At 39.3% G+C, this 20,582-nt stretch overlaps 1 long non-coding RNA gene across 10 annotated transcripts in view; it reads left to right on the top strand.

Moving 5' to 3' along the window:
- LOC106010467 (uncharacterized) overlaps nt 1-19,908 on the top strand; it is a 215,740-nt gene extending 195,832 nt beyond the window's left edge. For 4 of the 10 annotated variants that reach the window (XR_015447221.1, XR_015447242.1, XR_015447222.1 and 1 more), the window contains one exon: nt 16,050-19,907. This is a non-coding gene — a long non-coding RNA (uncharacterized LOC106010467). Of the gene's footprint in view, nt 1-16,049 lie in introns of all 10 variants that reach the window. The other 6 variants (XR_015447240.1, XR_015447239.1, XR_015447235.1 and 3 more) reach the window with 2 other exon arrangements.
- The last annotated feature ends 674 nt before the right edge of the window (nt 19,909-20,582 follow it).

Raw genomic sequence — 20,582 nt, 5'->3', positions numbered from 1 at the left:
TTATTTGATTGATTACTAGTAATGAGAATAATATTAATGGAATTTATGGAAACTGTTTACTATTCTTCTCTAATTGGAGAACAACATCCTTATTATTCAGCATTTCACTAAATCATATGACTGAATCATTTTTGTAATACATTCTATTTACCCTGACTGGAAGACCATATGTATGCTTGATCCTTATAGATATTTGTCAGGTACCTTGTTGTCTCTTTAGTTGGTGTAATTGTCCATTCTTTGCAACCTAGATAAACATTGAAAAGCATTCACTCATATAAACATGCACGCGCGCACACACACACACATACTCACGTATGTGTTGATACTATGTCCTTGTGGCCTAAATGCCAATGGTAACAATAAAGACCAGCAGAACATTAGACATCATATATTAGATAAAACAAAAGTTAATTATTTATGACATCCAAATTTCTGTCTTATGTGGTCTTTGCTACAAAAATAAAGAGGAAAATATGAATCTATTTAGGATTTACTAAATTAGTCTATTTGAAAGGGAAAATGAACACAGCTGGGAAATCTTTGCACCTTTTTGTCCCAGTCTTATTCATTCTAGCTACAGGAAGCCCCTCGTCTATCTTCGAATAGTTTCTTGCACTTGGGTGTATCTTTTATTCCACTTCTATTGCTATTGCTCCTTATAATATCTATAAGAAAAATCTAGTCATTTCTTCTGAGCCACCATCTGGATTTTCTTCTGTAATACTGTAAGCATTAGGCTTTTCACTGCTGTTTAATTCTTACATTACTTTTTTATTGTTCTGAGTTATTTTCTAATCAGAAAGTTGTATTATTTATTTTTCCAGTTAGCAATCTTGGTGCTTATGTGAGGACTTGCTTACACAGATAGCAATTTCTCTCTCTCTCGCTCTCTCCCTTTTTCCCTTCCTCCCTCTCCCCTTCCTTCCTTTCTTCCTTCCTTCCTCCCTCTGCTACTCCATATTCTCACTTTTCACTTTTTGTATCTTTAATTTGCTTGCTATGAAAAGGCAGAATATATGTTATGGTTTGCTGGTGTTTTAAATTCAAGTTCCTTTAGTTGGGACCTTGCTTCTAGACCTCCTGAGAAACTCGAATTTTATGAAGAAAATGACTCAGAAGTCAGTCCTGTGCACTGTGAAGACGAGTGTGAGAAACTGGAGTAGCTGCTGTTTTGATCTCATCTGTCCTTTAGATCCTCTGAATGGATTTTATGACTTTTTAAATGTTGGTATTCTGCTCATTGTTATATCTATCATCTTCTGAAAATGCTGGCAGGATGAGTAAATTTGCGGTCAGTCTTGCATGCAGAACTTGTCATTTGTGGGCTCCTGTTACTGGGTAATTAGGGCAGAAGTCAGTCACTTTAAGAAACAAGGAATACATAGTTCAAACTACATATTCATGAAGCTTGCGATCTGATCATGCCACTAAGTCCAAGATTTCCTGTGAAAGTAAGTCAACTTCAAACTTCTTGTTTATGCAGCTTTCAGAAAGGTAGAATTAATTTTCACTCTGTCCTAACACCCTCCTCTTTGCCCGCCCCCCTCCAACCTGGGTAGATGGGTGGATGCTTAACCTGACTCTGCAAATTTACTGCCCATACAAACTAAGAATATCTGTATTGAAATAGTTGTCTTATGATATCACTTCTTAAATATAATAAATGAAACAGATTTGATGCATAGCTTATGCATACTCTTTGCATAGAGGGGAAAGAGAGATTTACCATTTGGTATAAGATATTTACATCTGTTCATCAAAATATGACTCCCTTTGTAGTCTTCTAAAGCCATGCCTGTAATATACATTATTATGGTAATTTAAAAATGGAACATAGAGTAGAAAAAGAACATGATAAATGCATATCATCTTACTCTTTATAGCTCTAGTAAATTTCGTACCTTAGGCTAGACTGAATACATTTTGAGTTTCTCATGCAACAATCATTTTGGAAATGCGTCAGTCAACAGGCTTCTTTTACTCATTATTATTTAGCCTAAAGATCTGAGGAATCTGTTTTTATTCTGTTATCAATTTATTTCCAAGAAATGCCACTGCCTTTGTCTACTTGAATGAACATTTCCTTTCTTCCCATTTATAACAATTGTAAAGCTAGAGCCCTTTCCTCTCTCATTTCATCCACTATTTCCAAGGGCTGCACATTTCTTTTTTAGATGGGATGCATTCATCTACAAATTAGTATAACAGATATTTCACTGAAAAAGTTATTTTTCTCCTTCTCAAAGCAAAGGATTGAGAATATCTTTCAGGTTTTTTTTTCTTCTAAGCATTAAATCATTTGGCCCAAATCATGGGAAACAACAACAACAACAATAACAACAACAACTGGGAAAGCATTTGTTGAATTACACAAAGGGCATGTGGTTTCGACCTCAGCGGGAACACAGGCTGCAGCCTAGCTGTCCAGGCGCCATCCTTCCCTGCAAAGGTGAAATGATTTAGAGGCCTAGAGAAACTTAATTTTTCTTGATCACTATGTGCAACCCGGAATTTTAATGGCAGGCATAATTAATTCTTCTGATGTTAATCATCAGGGCTGGGCTCTACAATTATCAGCCTGGTGCAGCTGGGGCATGGTGCAGACATGAAAAATTAGGAAAATGAATCAGTAATAGGGTGGCAGATTTAATCTGCATCATGAAAACAAAGTTAAAAAGAGAAAGATCGAGAGAATTTCAGCTGAAGCTTTTGTGCCAATGCACAGTGACAGAACTGAAAAATGTTGCCGATGTCCAAAGTGATTGGTAATTACCAAGCCATTGAATTTTTTATTGTCAATTTATCATTGCGCCAGAGGTTAAATGTAACATCTTCTTCCAAAGCCATCACTCTAAGAAGGCTCACTGTGCACCACGTGGCTCAGAGTCAGGGAAAGGTTAATCACGTATTCCTTTCTTTTGCATGCGCCTCCAAAACCTCCTTCCTCCTGGCCACCAGGCCACTGCTGAATACCTGTGTGGGAGATTCTCTGCTGCTCAGTACCTGCAACTTTCTGATAAATATCAGACTGTGTCACTCACACACACACACACACACACACACACACACACACTTTTCTTTCTCTATTGGTATTTATTTAGAACCCTGGTGCAAGAAAAGAATTATTTCTCAAGAAAAAAAAATCCCATCATTTCAAGCCCTAGGGATACTTCATTAAGGTACAGCTGAGACAGGGACATTTCTCTCTCAATCTCTCTCTCTCGCTGTCCCTCCCTCTCTCTCACCCTCTCTCCCCTTCTCCTTCTCTCCCTCTCTTTCTCCAGGATGTCCTTTTTATTAGTGGTTGGAAAAAAGCTTAGTTTAAAAGGATGGAGGTATTTATCCATGCAGATACTGAACACTTCAAATAACCACTTCTTTAAAAAGCATTCGGAAATGTTTGAGTGGATCCACAGTAGATACTGAAATTCCACAGGAAGAGCTTCTTAGTAATTTTCAAAAATTGACTGTTTAATTCAGTCACTGCCAAATCTTTAACAGTACTTGCTTTTATCTTTTTTTGTTGTTTGCTTGGTTGTGATCCTCTTCAGTATGTGTTTTGAAATATAGGCAGTCTCTTATTAAGGGAATGGTATGTATTTTCTATAAATTAAAAATGGAAATAGCCTTTAGGGAGACTTGAAAAAAATCAATGTGTGCATTAATTACTGCAATTCATTACTCAAATAAAAATGAGCTCAACCTTTCACTGGATACAAATTTAGTGACTGAGGATGTTTGGAAAAGACAAAGCCTATGTTCCTGATCATGTTAATCTGAGGATCAAAGACTCCGTGAATCCATGCTTGGTGGAAGCTCCTCAGGGGATAGTGGAGCTGGGCTCCATCCCAGTACCAGGCAGTGAGTTATTACCTTTGAACACAAAAGCTGGTCACATGACTGTCACCTACCAGCAGTTGCATGAGTCCTTCTGCCTGGGCTTCCTGAGACCTTGCTTTTCTAAGCCCTTGCTTTTCTATAATTAAATCTTAACCATAAAAGTCATACCTGTCAAATGACCTCCAGCTGCCCTCATAAACAACACTGGGAATTTTGCTGGTAGCAACTCTTTGCTTTTGGAAACAACATAGGAAAATATCCTATGCAGCTTCCCTCCCCCATTCTACATGTTTTCCAATTCTCTCCACACTTAGTTTCCTCTCCCATTTTGGAATTTAAGTAAGGGACTAGAAAATATACAGCAAATAAAAAATATAATTTATTGAAAGATCTCGCTGTCTTCTCCTGAATTAGTAACCTGTCCTTTTAGGAAGAAGAGAGAGAAAGTGGAATGAAGGAATGTAATTTTTCTAACAGCATTTGGCTGCCTTTCTTTGATCATGTTTTATGGCTAGAGGATAAATTACCATTGAAGGTTTCTGTTTAAAACCTGAACATGTTTAGGATGATTTGAATCCTGCCATATATTGCATAGCTGCCTTTTGCCTGAGCAAGTTTAATGCAAAGATCAGCATCTCACAGTATAACACATATTAGCAGCTCTCTTCTGCTATTCAACCCCCCCACTATTTTAATTGGATTCTTTCCAAAACTGCAACTAATTAAGAATCAATTCAGGACCATTAGCAAGTGGGACAAGCTAGCCGGTGTTGTATATTTCAAAAGAGTTAGTTTTAATGAGAGGCGTTACTAGACGAGGGGAGAAAGAAACAGATTAAAGATAGTGTAGGGACTATCTTCGGCTAAACCAAACAACTAATGGTACATGGAAAGATGCTGAACTTGTAGTCCTCTGTAATTGATCTACTTACTGTTCCTAAAGAAACTTTAAAAACAAGAATTCGGGTATTTAGTGGTGCATTACAGACTCAATAACAATTTATAAACATTACAAATTGTTGGCTTCTGAGGTGAAGTGCTCCTCTTTTTGAAAAAAAAAAATACCAACTGCTTTCAGATCTTAACTTCAGCACCATCAACCCATTTTCTCTTCCCTGGTCATTGTACTAAGCACATCTGTGTATCAGACCACAATGCCTACAGATGTTACTTTTTAATTTGTTAGAGGTCCAGCCTTGCCATATTTTTGACAGCTGTTCTTGAGTTCCTTTACCACAAAGAAAAACTTTGCTAGAACCTGGTGTTTGGGGAGAGAAATTAGATGCTTACATCCTCATTAGTTGCTTTGACTTGAATCTTATTATCCAGGGCTTCTTTGCTTTTCTGGGTTGTGTGGAGGCTGATGTTTCTCTCCAGAGGATGAAGGTGGAAAGTTAGTACACTGTTAGCCTGCTTTGAACATTATATTATAAATATGTGTGTAGTTTCAATGGGGCAGTGGAATATTTAATCATTAGGAAGGACAGGCCATAAATCAAATGTCTGAACTTGGATGCATTATCTGATATGCTTGATTTCAGACTTAACCTTCCTTATGGACTTCTGTCGTGAGGAATTACCTGGACTAAGTTTCTTCATTTGAAGCAATCATAACCCAACCACAGAGCTTTTATGATTATAAGATAATACCAATAAAAAAGAGATTGTTGGCTTCTAGCAGTGGACATGGACAATAAAAATATATTACTCTATAGCAAAATAATTTTACCAAGTTTAGGTTTGATTACATGTTTGAGAAGATGTAGAGCAAAGATTGAAAAGGCAATTACAAGGATATTGAAGACTTATGAGTTTAAAAGATTCTTTAAGATGTATAGGGCCAAGGAAAGTCATGAGCATTTATTGGGTTGGGTTTTTCTCTACTTCAAAGTGTTATCAAAACAATGGAGTAGCCAGTTTGAATTGTGTATTGCTATTTACAATTGGGCTCCCAGTATGGGGAAACATTGGCTCCTCTGTACACTATTATCTGTCCAGTCTCCTGTAGTCACCCTTGATTCCCCCCATAGTCCCTTTCTACACATAATCAATCACCAAGACGTGTTGATTTTCCCTCCTTCATTTGTCAAGTCTGTCCCTTTCTCCACTGCCCCCTGCCTTAGTTTGGAGCTGCATCTATTCTTAAGTAGGTTATGGCAAGCCCTCTTTCATGGAGTCTGCTCCATTCTTAACTCTTTTGATTCCTCTCTTGGCATTCTGGACTGTTGCTGCCTCAATTGTCACACTATTATATAATTATCAATTTTCTCTTGTGAGGCTGTGGGGTATTTGAGTACAGGAAATAGCTTTTTCACTTCTGTATTTCTAGTCCTCACACAGTAGGAGCTCAAGGAAAAAACTGCTGAGTGAATTGCCTCCTACTGTAAATTAGGCTCTTTTGCAGGCTCTGGGCATAGAACTCATAGTCTGTATCCTCATGAACTTCAGGCCCTGGTAAATATGTAAATGAACAATTGATTTCAAAAGCTTATTTGCATGACTGCTGTGTGAAACACGTAGGTCTTGTTCTAGCACACAGGCGACCATTTGATGCACAGAAGAAACCTAAAATATTGAGAAATCTTCCATCCACCAAATTAAAAATGAGCTACATGTTGTATACATCAGAAGGGTAAATGTTTTAAAGTGGTTGTGGCTGAAGTTACATTGGATCAAAGGTATTTTGGTACATTGTTTAGTAATGGCCTCCAATTTGTTCATTGTTTCCTAGTATCCATATCCTTGGGCAGTCCCCTTGTATGCTGACTCTGAACTTGACCTTGTGACTTGCTTTAACCAGTGGTATAACAGCAAATGTGAGACAGTCAGAGATAGGTAAGATGCTGGTATATTGGGGCTTGTCCTCTTGTTGCACATGGTCCCATGACTGTGGCTATCAAATGAAGAAGCTGGGGCTAGCCTTCTGAGTGTTGAGAGACACATAGTTTGGTCACTCTCATGTCTCCAGCTGACTGCAAGCATCTTCTGGACCTGTGAGTGAGGCCATCCTAGAATATAGAGCATCCAGCTCCCTACTGGCCACCAACTTATCACAGATGCATGAGCAAGCTCACCAAGAGCACCCAGTGCTTACTCAGGTCATCAGTAGTACCAGGACAGACTTGTGAGCAAAAGTCATTGACTGTGGTGTGGGCCTGTTGAGTTGTGGGTAATATGTTGGGAAAAAATTTTTGATACAAGGTGGCAAGTATCATCTCCATTCTAGCTAGTAGGGTCAGCATCTAGGAGACCAGATGTTACATTAGGAATCTCAAATACATAAATCCCAGGCATGGGTTAGGGTAGAAAAAATTGTCAGGGAGTAATTGATTTTCAACCTGTGAATGTTTGACCTTTTTGCTCTTTAGGCATAAGTGCCTGAAAAGGCGACACAAAATCTCATTTCTCAAAGTGCTTGCCACCCAGCAGGGTTGACAGACAAGTGAACAGAACAAATATTTACAGTAAGAAGTGAGCAATGTGATACAGGCAATATAGGCAGGCTGCATGGGGACACAGAGGAGGGGGACCTTATTCCCCTTACAGGTGATGGTGGAGGGAGGGTTGATTTGTCAAGAATAGGATCTCCTAGGCTTCTCCTACTGGAGCAATCTGTCTTAGCTGACCATAATACTCAACGCAGGAGAAGGTATTAGAATGTATTTCAACCTTATCTCTGCTAACTTCTTTGTGTTCAATTCAAATGTCTTCGTGATGGGGGAAGCATAGATGTTCCAAATCAAGGTGGCCAGACACCAGCCTGAGGACGAGAATGAGGGGTTCTATCTTTACCTGCCTGGTGGCTGGACATCTGAGGGTTTCATAGCCTGGTTATTTGGCCACATGCTGAGCCATGTGTCTTACAGTTGGGGAGTGCAGCCCTTATCATAGGTACAGATACATACTACCTTGTAAAACACACAGCACAGTCAAGGAGGAAGTTTGGAGAAATTTCCTTGTTGAAGATGTTTATCATTTTGGAGGAGCTGCTCAGCTTTGGAACACTCTTCCTAGAGGGTGAATTTATCAACTTTTGACCCTTGATGCAGCCTCTCCCATTTTCAGAAGCTGAAAAATACTGGGAGCAGGCATCTAGCACTGGCCACTCAGATGCATCCAGTGGAGATTTTGCCTGTGGAACTATTGATGTACAGAACCAGTGGCAGTGGAGAATTTGCTGGTCAGCTGTGGACATTTTTAGTTGCCTGGGGCAGAAGGTGGCAGTGCTTTGGAGTTAGCACTGAGGCAGACCCTACTTCTTGCAGACCTTGGAATGCAGTTGCAAGATAGTTCTTCAGGTGGCTTTAGATCTACCTAGTTTTCACTCTTGCTTATAGATCTCAAGAATAACTGTACAGTGTGCTGGGACTGTAACACCTGGAGAAAAGGAAGGACAGGATGGAACATCCCAGGCTATGTTTCTGGGCTCCTTAGAAACAAGGTGTCCTTCAATGCCTTAGCCCAGGGAGTCTCACTACCTTGAGGTACCAACCCAAGGGTGAGTACTTTCTGGAGTCCCTCCATTGTCATGCAAGTGGGTTACATGTAGTCAAGACTCTATCTACTCAATGCAGCCTTCCTGGGCCTTGGGGCACTTGCTTGTCATAAATCCTAGACTTCAGTTGTTCTTTGTTGCCTATCTGTAAGTAGTAAGCACACTTTGTGTAACATGTGAGTGTTCTGTCTTGCTGGACAAGGGAAACTAGTAAAAGTGAAGCCTGAGATGTAGTGGCTGAGGTAGTATCCAGTGAACAGTGAATGTGCTTCACAACAATTTGGGCTGCTTCCCCTCTCTTTGTTTCTGTTTTCCAAGTCTGGGTCTCTAGCTCTCCAGGATATTCCAGGAACTGCCCAATAGCTTTTTAGGAATTGTTTTTCCTATTAAGTGAAGTAGTTACTTGCAACTAAGGATGGTGGCTGATACACTCCATTATTATAGTTTAAAAAAGAAATTGGGGTCAAGACTTCACAAAGAAGGCTGGCTAATCACATTAGTTGAGGTTTAGTTGCAGAAAAAAGAATCTGCTCTGGGAGGTTTTAGCAGGACAGGAAGTTAACTGACTCACAGAATTATTGGGAGGATGAAAGAAATAGATCTACATTGAGCTTTATGAAAAACTTTCCCAATTCTTATTTATTGTTGCTTGTTTACTGTCTACCTCCTGTATTAGAATGTAAGCTCCATGAAGGCAGCAACTTTTGCTTTATTCTCTTATGTATTCCAAGCACCTAGATCAGAGTCTAGTACACATAGATCATTAACAACAGTGCCAGCAGCAGGAGCAGCAGCAGGAAAAACAACAAGAAGTACACATAGGGAGAACTTTTAAATGAAAGAAACCAGAAAGAACATACAACCATAATGGATCCATAATTTATGGATAACTATATTAGTCATTTCCTGTTGCTGGAATAAAATATCTGATATCTGAAAATTAAAGGAGGAGAGGTTTATTTTAGCTCACAGTTTGAGAGGTTTCAATCCATGGTCACCTGTCTCCAAGGCAGGAACATCAGGGCAGAAGGGCATGTTGGAGCAAAGCTGCTCACTTCTTGGTGGCCCAGAGGCAGAATAGAGGGGAAAAACACCAGAGAGGAAGGGTCAGGAACTAGATAGTCCCCAAGGTCATGCTCCCATGGCCTACCCATACAACACTCAGAAGCGTGCTTTACTTATCTCTCCAGCCAACTAAATTGACAATCAAGATTAACCTCCACAGTGACTTTTCTGTGTTGGGAGATAGTTGGACATAGGTCATAGAACTTAATGTGTACTTCTGGTTTGTACTGCAGGAAAATTTGCAGTTTTTATGAATAAAGCAAACTCTTGAACTATGGAGCTTGAAGTAAGGCTGGGCTGATTTAAACATTTGAACTAGGTAGGCCTCAGTAATAGTATCAAAGATATATCAATGATAGGGAATTTCTTATAGAAAGAGTGGGACGGATATGACAGGTGAGAAAACCCAAGGAGAAAGGGCAGGACAGCTGGGTTTACTATACAATCACAATTGAAAGGCTTGCTGTCTAATTTACTACTTTAATTTTAATCTTTAAATTTTGATATAGAGCATAAACTTATTCTTGGTATGTTCTAGTATCTATTGATTCTTATCATCAAGATTTTCTAAGGTGGTATACAATTGTTAGTGCCATAGTGAAGTGATTAGATCTATGGGAACAGAAGAGCCAGGATTGTACATAGCATGTTGTGTATGTTCTGTAGATATCACTGTCATTTTGGAAAGATTGGTAAAATGAGAGCAGGGACACTGTTAACCATTTTAGGGACACTATAAAGCATCACCAGGGTATCAAGTTCTTTGATTCCTCCCTCTCTCTTCCCTTTTCCTTCTTTCCCTCCCTCCATGTCTTCTACCTTCCTCTCTTTCTCCCTTCTTTTCTTCCTTTTTTGTTTCCTTACTTTATTTTTTAATTCTTTTTATACATATTTAAAAAATTCATATGCATCAGTATGCCTTAAAACACAAATTAATCCATGAAAAATTCCATTAAAAGAACATCAAAACATCTACTCCAATTCAACAGGAGCCAGGGGACTTGGAATAAGCCTGACATTTCTGTATTTAATCACTAAATTTTTATTGATAGGCTTTACAACCATAATCTTTTATTTACATAACTACGTTTACACCCCAATAAATAAATACCAAGCCACTGTTAGTTTCTCCCTGTGTCTAAATAAAAAGGAAAACCGAATGTTTCAAAGCTGTCATTGTCTTCACAAAGGACCATTGTGGAAACAAATGCCAGAGCCTGAACAGTTCTAGAAATTAACTGTACAAAGAATCCCACCCAAATTAGCAACTTGTCCATTTACAATGCAGCTTTCATTTTAAAAATTGACTATTTTTATCTGTCAGTAAGGCAGACTTGGAAATAACCTTGTGTAGGCAAAATATTTCCCTGTGGTTGGCCATCTGGCTAAAATCTGCCACACAGTCAGACCAAGCAAGTGACCTCCCCTTCCCAGACCCTAGCCACTTTGCTCTGATAGTAATGAAACAAAGGTGTATGACAGGTGTGTGCAAACACCTTGAAAAGCAGAATTACCAGGGACACTAGAGTGTGAAGGGGTTAGAGGAATCTCGGTTTCAATGCAGATCAATTGTGTCTAGCAAAGTTGTTTTCAAGTTGTGGATGGTTCTCTTCATTGTATTATTCTTTTTACTATTTCACTGCTTTTTCTTGCAAACTCTCTTGTGGTAGTGGGTAAGATTACAGTACCTTTTAACCTGTTGATAATTCTTGTAAGAACTTTTTCTCCCAGGTAAATTGTAATACTGACTCATTAAGGTGATCTTTGGGTTTCATCAGTGAGCTAGCAAATCCCCAATGGAAGGATCATCTTCTCCCATAAGTCTTCCATTGTAAATTGGGAGGAGAATTTCCATCTGACCATGTATCTTTCCTAATTCTTTTCTCACTCATATGTTATTAATTACCCCCAACACTCTCTTTTTTTTTTTTTACATATAGGTGTATTTCAAATACATTGGGGGATTGTGTATGAGATTGTGCACATGAATATTTACTTGAATCGAACAAGGGAGACAATGCTTAGGGGACCATTCAGCAACATTCATACGTGACACTCTGTGCAAGGCATTCTGAGATTCAGGAAGCAATACTTTTTGAAGTTCTTTTTTCTTTTAAATAAAAAAAAAAGAACCAGAATCTGATTTGTCTGTTTGGAAATTTGCTACTATTACCTACTTGGTTTTATTAAAGATCTATTTAACAAACTACAGTGTCAAAGACATGAAGCTTTATTTCTATATAAGAAACTTAATTTCCATCTCACAAATTCATTCCTCCTGGTGAAAAAAACACAAGGTGACCATGGTGGCGTACATTTGTAATCCCAGCACTCAAAAGAATGAGACAAGAGGATCACTGTGAGTTCAAGGATAGCCTGGGATCCATAGCCAGACCCTGTCTCCAAAACCAAAACAAACAAACAAAAAGAGAGAAAAAATATCTCCCTTGTGAATTCAGGATTGTCTCAACTCAAGATGCTTCTCAGTTAATTCAAGTTTTCCTCTCTTCTTTACCTCTTGCATCTCAATTTCTGGTCCTTGCATATAATCAAGGCAGCAGGGAGGCCAGAGCAGGTGCTGCTAGAAGTCGTTTATCTACCAACTGGTCTTCAGCCACATCCACTACTGTGTCCTGTCAGGCAAGGCAGCCTTGGCAGGCCCACCTTCTCTCAAGGTTGTCCCCTTGTCTCACTTTTCCATGCTGAACACGTTTCCATACTCAGTGAGGCTGCCTCAGGCTTCCTATCACAGATGCCCCCCGCAGGCATCTCTACTTCCCTGCTACAGCCTCTGCTGGGCTGTGGTAGAACTCTAGGCCCTCCAGCTCTCAGCCCATGCGGAATGAGGTGCTGGGCCTCTCTGCTTTTATCTTTCCAATTAAATCTCTCTGGATTCATCTCTCACCCTGGAATCAACCTAGGAGTGATGGGCAGGGATGAGGACTCCTTCCTGGGGACACTCACTGGAGCCTAATAATCCTCTCTGTTCCCCAACTCTCTTCTTCCCCTATTCTTTCATCAGGGTTAGGAAAAACTGGCCTTTTTCTTTATTGCATACCTTCCAAATTATTCCTGTTTTAAGCCAGACTACAGCTTTGAGATATTTTGATTCTTTGATTCTCTGATTCTCTGAACCAATGACAACAAAACTTTGAAGGCCAAAGAAAGTCATCCATTAGTATACCAAACTCTTAGGCTGCTCTACTGGGTTTTCTTAAATTCGACCCAAAGTAGTCACTATTTTTATATCTCCAGTTAGTTTTCAACCTTTCTTTATATGTCTTTCTATTTTACAAGATCTGAATTCTGGAAGGTCTGCAATATTGTCTGTGGCTGTAGTTTATGACACCTTGGCTCACTATATGTAAGGGATGATGATCACTCATTTCCTTTCTAAATAACCAATACCTTGAAGTAATCCTACTATTCCCTCCCTTCTTGAGCCCAGTAATCATTTCCAAAGAAAAATGTTATAGTTTTAGTTATTACTAAAAGTTATAGTGGGAAGAGATAGCACTTACACGATTCTCTGAGCTGGCTTAGAATACTGCCTAGCACCATTCTGCTGACAGAACTCAGTCTTGTTGGGCTACGGAAAGGAGAATCTGAAGGTGACTACCACAGGACTTTCAGGCTACTGTAATGAAATGTCTTAGATTGGATAATGTACAAGTAATAGAAATTTATTGCTCACAGTTCTGGAGACTGGAAAGTCCAAAATCAGGGCACCAGCAGACTTGGTGTCTGGAGAGGCCTTACACTCTGCTTCATAAGTGGCACCTCTTGTTGCATCTTTGCCTGGGATTGGTGGGAGGGGCAAGGCAGCTCCTTTTGATCGCTTTTGTAGGGCAGTAATCCATATAGGAGGGTGGAATTCTTAATGACTTACTTCCCCAAAGGCCCTACCTCTTAATACTATCATGTTAGGGATTGAGTTGCAGCATACAAATTTTTCAGGAGGTACCAACATTGAGACCATGGCAGGAATTCACACAAGTGAGATGAAGTTGTACTGCAATACTTAGGAAGAGACAAGGGGCACGTAGAGTTTGGATCAGGTGACAAGTAGACTAGAAGTTAAAGTAAGGGAGAAAAAATAGTATCTTTTCCTTATCAGTTTTAAGGTTCATAGATGACACCACTACAACAGCAGCAGCAACAATAACAATAACAACAACAACAACAAAACAGACTAATGTGAGAAAAAGCCTAACACATTTGTTTAACCAAAGTAACCCCTTGCTGCAGTGCTGAGGATTGAACCCAGGGCTTTCCACACAGCCTGGGAAAGCACTTAATCACCGAACTACATTCCCAATCCTGACCAAAATATGACACAGGAAGCTTCTAAATTGAACACCCAAAGACCCAGGAAAAATTGTATTTTGGGGGCAGTTGTACAGAAGTGTGATTGGAGGACAAAGGGTAGAGCTGATGGTAATAAACTAAGAGACAAAACAAGGCCTTCTTGTAAGATTCTTCTTGATCTCTGGGTATAAGGCAGGACCCTTCTGAAATGAAGATCTTATGACCTATTTTCAGGGAAAGAAGATTAGACAATTCTTTTATGAACTGTTTCAGAGGAAAGAGAAAGGACAAGGTCAGAGTGACCTTCTTGCTTCTGTAGCTTTAAAAATTTTCCTTAGTTTAAAATACTCAGCATGCCAGGGTGCCATATTCTGGGACAACATGTCTTGCACCCCATAAGTTAGCAGCAAAGAGTCATACATCTGCCTGGAGAGGGAAATCAGGTTATAGTCATAGTCACAAAGTACATTTCTCTGGCCCAGCTCTCTTCTAATTGTAAAATTCCTCAGGAAGGTCTGACATGTTCTGCAAACCTGGCCACCTGCATCTCTTCCAGACTGGGAAGGGACATTTCCGGTTGTTGATGGCTGTGGTTTAAATCTGAAGTGTCTCCCCAGTGTCTCATATGTTTGAAGGATGATTGGGTCTCAGGACACAATACTCAGTGGTGTATTAGTCCACTAATAAGCTCATGGCTGACTTGTTGTTAGCACCTGGTCAGAGGTGGGTCACTGAGGGCCTAACCTGGAAGGGTTTATCTTCTTTCAAGGCTCTTCTGTCATCCACTGCTTCCTAGCTGCCAAGGCTTGAAGCACCTTTTTCTCCGCCATGCCCTTCTGCCGTCTTGTTTCTGACATGGAGGTAGCTGAACATGGACTGCAACTGTGAGCCCAAGTAAACCTCTCTTCCTTTAAGTTGTGGGTGCCAGATATTGTGTCCCAGCAACAGGGCAGAGACTAAGACACTGATGACATCAGAACCCAAGCTGCTGCATGGCTACCGCCAGTGCTGAGGGGCTGCTGCTGCACTCCATGCTTGGCCCTGGAACTGCTGCTGGGATTCTCAAGAACTTGAGTGGCCAACCTGATCTTCTCCGATGCTGTGCATTGAAATGTGTGTCTCACCATTGAAATGCACTGTTTTTTCTCCAGGAAGTCCCATCCTTCCCATCAAATATCCAAATGTTACTCTCCAATGCTACTCAGCATAACCAAATCCTTAAACTCAAGCTGGAAACTTTGTGTCTGTAAACCTAAGCAGTCATGAAATCCTATGACCATGTTTAAAATTAGATAGATATTCTGTCTATTAATTTAATTTTGTGGTACTAATATAGATAGTACAATTGGGGCTATGGGACCTCTTCCCTCCACTCACTTGAATCTGAGCCCTCCTTGGAATATACCAAACCAGGATGCATGCATGCCAGATTATGTGTCATTATCTATACCAGTGATGGTGAACCTTTTAGAGCTTTCAGTGATACAAACAGTCCACTGTGGCACGTGTCTCATAGGCTCGCCACCACTGATCTATATCATAGTAACCTTTCTTCACTTGAAGCTCATTGAAGTCCATGCATATGGGCTACTTCTCATACCTCCAATTATAACAGAGTGGACTATGGGAAAGGACATGAGCGATAGACACAGCTGACACCATTCACCACCCTGTCAGTCGTATGGAAGATCCAATGGGAGGTGCCCTAGACCTGGTGCAACATCTTAAATTTTTAAACCCAACACCTTCAGCACTTGAGCCATTCTCTTTTCCAGCAGTGAGCTTTCTCACTCTGAGTGAACTGTTACCTTCCTTATCATCATGTGCCATGTCCAATTCTTTGTTCATTATACACAAGAACTTACAAACCCATTGGGGGTCCCATCACCCATGTAAACAGTACTGTGGATGGAATGTGAGCCACCCCTCACCCTTATTTTAAAGATTTTGACAGAGACTCTTGATAAATTGCACAGGCTGACCTTGAACTTGTGATCATCTTGCTTCTGACTCCCAAGAAGCTGGGATTATAAAAGTATGGTCCCCCCAGCTCTGTCTATTAATTTTAAGTCATTAACTGAGTTAAAAAATATTCTCTGGATTATTCTGGCTCTACTTATTAGTGATTGACCATAACATATATTTAAATATCTCATTAAATAATTTTAAAATCTGGGATTTGTTCTAGAGGAAACAGGAACTCAGCTCTACCAGGAAGTAATAACACTAATAAATAATTGTTTACATGTGTATGGACCTTGACTGATTGATTATTTATTTATTTATTTATTTATTTTTCTGGTAATGGGGATTGAATTCAGGATTTTGTGCTTGCCAGGCAGGTGCAGTGCCACTGAGCTACATCCCCGGTCCTGGACCTTGATTGATTTTCATAGGTATGTATGGGTTCAGAATGTATATTGAGCAGACTATCAATAATTGGCTGGGATTTCAGAAATAAAATTAAATCCTTTCTATTACTAAATCTAAGGGCTGGGGATCTAGTTCAGTGGTGCCGCCGCCTGCCTTGCAAGTGAAAGGTCCTGAGTTCGATCCCCGGTACAAAAAAAAAAAAAAAAAAGAGAGAAAAAAGAAATAAATCTAAGTTTTGTTACCATAACAAAACCTAAGTAACTCAGACTTAACAGTGAGGTGCTCTATATCTGTGAATGAGACACATTCAGAGGTTATTAAAATTACAACTAATAGGAAATGTACACAGACATTTAAGGAAAATCTGCAAAATATATGATTTGTTTGTTTTGGTTAAAGAGTGTCTTGGACAGCCTCAATCCTAAGGCAGGTGGGTCTGGTAACATCAATAATGAATAGCAAATGCTATTTAGATTCAGTGCCTTCAGTCCCACATTTGGATAACAATAGCAGGCTATCTCATGATCGTTTTCTCTGCAAGAGTAATCATTTAGGAGAAATAGTTTGGAATCAACCTAATGAAGGAAGTAAAAGACCTTTACCTTGAAAACTACAGCACTCTGAAAAAAGAGATTGAAGAAGATATAAGAAAATGGAAAGACATCTCTTGTTCTTGGGTAAAAAGAACCAACATAGTGAAAATGGCCATACTTCCAAAACCACTGTGTAGATTCAATGTAATCCCAATTGAAATCCCAACAGTATATTTCACAGAATTAGAGAAAACAATCCAAACATTCATTTGGAACCACAAGAGACCTAGAATAGCAAAAGCAATTCTAGGCAACAAAGACAAGGTAGGGGGTATCACAATCCCCAAATTGAAACTATACTACAAAACTACTGTGATAAAAACAGTATGGTACTGGCAAAGAAACAGAGCTGAAGATCAATGGAACAGATTAGAAGACACAGAAACAACTCCAGACACACTCAGCCACCTCATATTTGACAAAGGAGCCAAACACCCTCACTGGAGGAAAGATAGCCTCTTTAATAAATGGTGATGGAAAAACTGGATTTTAACCTGCCAAAGATTAAAACTAGACCCATATCTTTCACCATGCACTAAACTAAAATTGAAGTGGATCAAAGATCTAGATATTAAAACAGAAACACTAAACCTGCTGGAAGATAAGTTAGGTAGAACTCTTGAAGACATTGGCATAGGAAAAGACTTTATGAACAAAACCTCAGTAGGGCAGGAACTAGCACAAAGAATCAACAACTGGGATCTCATCTTATTAAAAAGCTTCTGCACTGCAAGAGAAACCGCCAACAGAGCTAAGAGATAATCTACAATGTGGGAAAATTTTTTTACCAGCTGTTCCTCAAAGGACTACTATCTAGAATATACAAAGAACTTAAAAAATCAGATCCCTCAAATTTAAAGACCCAATTCAAAAATGGGCATCTGAAATGAACAGACATTTCTCTGACAAAGAAGTAGAAACAGTAAATAAATATATGAAAAAATGTTCAGGATCACTGGTCATTGTAAAGATGTAGATGAAAACAACTCTGAGATTCCACCTCACCCCAGAAAGAATGGCTGCTATCATGAAATCAATCAATAACAAATGCTCTCGGGGATGTGGAGGAAGGAACACTTCTCCACTGCTAGTGGGAGTGCAGACTGGTGCAACCACTGTGGAAATCAGTGTGGAGATGCCTCAAAGAACTAGGATTAGAGGTCCCAGTTGACCCTGGTCTTTCCCTGCTGGGCATTTTCCCAAAAGAATTAAAAGAATCATACCACAGTGATATATGTGCACCCATGTTCATAGCAGCACAGTTTGTAATAGCTAAATCTTGGAAACAGCCAAAAGCCCATCAACTGGAGACTGGATAAAGAAGATGTGTGTGTGTGTGTGTGTGTGTGTGTGTTTAATAAAATGGAGTAGTACTCAGCCATAAAGAAAGATAAACTCGAGACATTTATAGCTAAATGGATGCATATTGAGGACATACTCTTAAGTGAAATAAATAGGACACACATGTGTAAATACCAAATTATTTCTTGGATGTGAGAAACTAAAGGTGTAAATGAGGACCAAAATGTATAATAGATATTATGAAATAGGAAGAAAATGTTTAAAGGGAAAGGGGAACTTGGTGGGGGGGCAAGAGAAAGGAAAGTAAAAAATTAAAAGAAAGAAAAATGAAAACAAAGCTTATGTATATGGGGGCGGTGGTGGAGGGGTTGAAGGGAGGGCAGGGAACTGGGAAAAAATAAGAATCAAGTTATGTCATGTAGCTGGGGATTTAGCTCAGTGGTGCTGTGGCCTGCCTTGCAAGAGCAAGGTCCTGAGTTCGATTCCCAGTACCAAAAAAAAAAAAAGATTTATCATGTACAGGTACAAATTCTCAATGAAGAATGTGATCATAAGGTATACCTAAGTGTACTAATAAACTCAATAAAAAATTTTAAGAAGAGTAATCATTTAGGAATGGTTTACCTCACTTCCCTTTCTAGCTTTCACCTCACTCAAGAAGGAGGGGAAAACCCCAAGCCTGAAAGTGGATGGGGTGTGTGGGAAAGGAGTGTGTGGGGTGGGCAGGGTTATAGTGAGTCCTTCTTGAGGAGTTTCTTCTCAGCATCATAGATCCTCATAGGCTGGTCCACTCGTACCTCCAATCTTACACCCTCAGGCATTACACTGATCCCAACTCTCAAATGCTTTCACTGTTCAATAGTCAGGCCCTCTTGATCATGGCTATTGGCGAGTCTCCTGTCATTCTGTGCTCTCATTCCCCTGATCCTCACTTGCTGATGATTGGCTTAGACCTCTGAGGATCTGTTCTCTCTCTTTCGTGACTGCATTGAACCAGTTTATGATGTTTATGACTTGACTCCTGGGACTCCCCAGTCTGAGATGCAAAAGGAAGTTGTGTTTCTACCTTCACACTACACTCTCCACCTGTGCTCAGAGATTCTACCCAGCTGCCGCTTAAAACCGGCTGGTAACCCCTTAGTTCTTGTTAATCTTCTTCTATCTTGTGTGTCATTGGGGTTCATTTCTCTGACCATACCATGGATAGGTGTGGTTGGAAAGCTAGATTTTGGAAGTAGACTGCTTAGGTTTGAATCCTGTCTACCACATATTAGCACTTTTTTTTTTCATAACACTGGAGACTTAGAGACTGAATGCAGGGCCTTCACACTGAATTACATCCCCAGTCCACGCCTCTTTTGTAAAAAATTTTGAGACGGGTCTCATTAAGTTGCTAAGTTACCTAGATTGGGCTCAAACTTACAATCTTTCTGTCTCAGCCTCCCAGAATTCTGGGATTACAGTCGTGCACCACCACACCTGGCTCAATTACTAGCTCTTTGTCTTTGGGCAGCACAGTGAACCCCTCTAAGTCTCAATTTTCTCATCTGTAAAGTGGGTTAGTGATAGTATAAACTCAGGAGTTATAATAAATATCATAAATTCAGTGCAGAGGTCACTACAGTATGCTGGGCACATTGTAAATATCTACAAGTGCAAATTATAATTAGAATAAATGAGGTGGTACTGGAAGATGCAGCATCTTGTGTTCTGCTGACTGTTAATATTTTATTATTATTGCATTCCTAAATTATGAGGTGATTTTGGAGGGGAAAACATATGCTTTCTGCAAAGGAGTGAAAGCCCACAAATCTAGGATAAAAAAATAGTTTAATTTTTTGAACCTCTTCAATAACTGTCTCTTGTGCGGGTAATGTAATTACCAGTGGAAAAATGAATAAAAACTCAAACTCAATAAATTACATTTTCATTGAATTTCTTTGCTCATATTCTAAGGGAATAGGTCTTTGAATTTCAAAACACTTTTTTGCCACTTTATTTTTTAAATGCTAAATGTGACATAGTATGCATTTTAATGTATTTGTTCATGTCCAATATCAACAAAACTGGGTGGGATTTAGTACCCCATAATTCATGCCTAGGGTGTCTTACTACAATTATAAAATTTTATTATAAAATATTTTTTTAATATTTATATTGTTAATTAAATGATGATGAATCCTCATAAATTCTGAACAGAGTTATGGTTCATTAGTCCCTGCTCAGACTTCTTATTAGCCAATCGGAATATTTGATTTCTCCTTCTAATGTGTTCAGATATTTGATGGCGAGGCTCGTGGATGCTGCTGGTCCTTCCCTCTGAAAGAAGGAAGCTCTCAGGGCAGTTTACCCACATTGAAGTTAATACAAATTGGTCATTTTTCTTGGAATTTTTAGGGCATCTTGTGGTTATTTTAAAACATCTTTTGAGTTTTAGTTTCTATGGAGATTTCTATTCTACAGAAAGGAACTATAAAAATAGCAATCATATCCTAGTGTAAGGATTCCTGTCCTCTTGCACACACACATATAATATATATATATACTTGTGTCACTAGAGTTGTTGTGATTGGACATTTAGTGATGATATAATGATCACCCAA

This window comes from Heterocephalus glaber, unplaced genomic scaffold (genome assembly GCF_053883595.1).
Source record: "Heterocephalus glaber isolate CG9 unplaced genomic scaffold, H.glaber_assembly_v1.0 deba00000347, whole genome shotgun sequence".
Lineage (NCBI taxonomy): Eukaryota > Metazoa > Chordata > Mammalia > Rodentia > Bathyergidae > Heterocephalus > Heterocephalus glaber.
Note: the sequence above shows the minus strand (reverse complement) of the source record. Positions and strands in the feature narration are given on the sequence as shown.